Consider the following 604-nt stretch of genomic DNA (forward strand, 5'->3'; position numbering starts at 1 on the left):
CCTGTTATATTCCAAATTTCTCTTATTGTTAAATAATTTAGTAAGTAACTTATTACCAAATAAGTTATACTGAAATAAAAGAATGTTTATAAATTGAACACTGGAAAAATACTCATTTATGATATTTTGAAAAACTTTGTACTGAAGATTAGGTTAGCATTTAGCATAGTGTGTCAAATAGTTAATTGAGTAATTTGCTTTACAATCCCTGTTACTTGATTATGAACAGAATCTATGTAAATGAACTGTGCAGGCTTTAGTGTGTATATTGTCAATACACTGCTGTATTTTTCTTGTGATTTATTTTGTTCTGGATATGGGAAGATATAAACACTTTGTATTGATAGTGGCAAATATACATTTATCTGCCCCAAGTACTATTTAAAGTTCTTAGTATGACATACAATTTAAGACAAGAAAGAATAAATCCCATACTTTAAAATGTTAGACTCATAACTGGGTTTCTAATAAATAAGTAATGTGACTAAAGTGCTAATGTGCTGTGTGATAGATTGTATAATCAGTTCCATATGTGGCTTTTGAATTGGTATTAAATTTTCTTCAAAGAATTTCTTCATTTCTGTTATAAAAACAAACAATTTTT

The sequence above is a fragment of the Condylura cristata genome, unplaced genomic scaffold, assembly GCF_000260355.1.
Source record: "Condylura cristata isolate star-nosed mole 26May11 unplaced genomic scaffold, ConCri1.0 scaffold00036, whole genome shotgun sequence".
In the NCBI taxonomy this organism is placed as follows: Eukaryota; Metazoa; Chordata; class Mammalia; order Eulipotyphla; family Talpidae; genus Condylura; species Condylura cristata.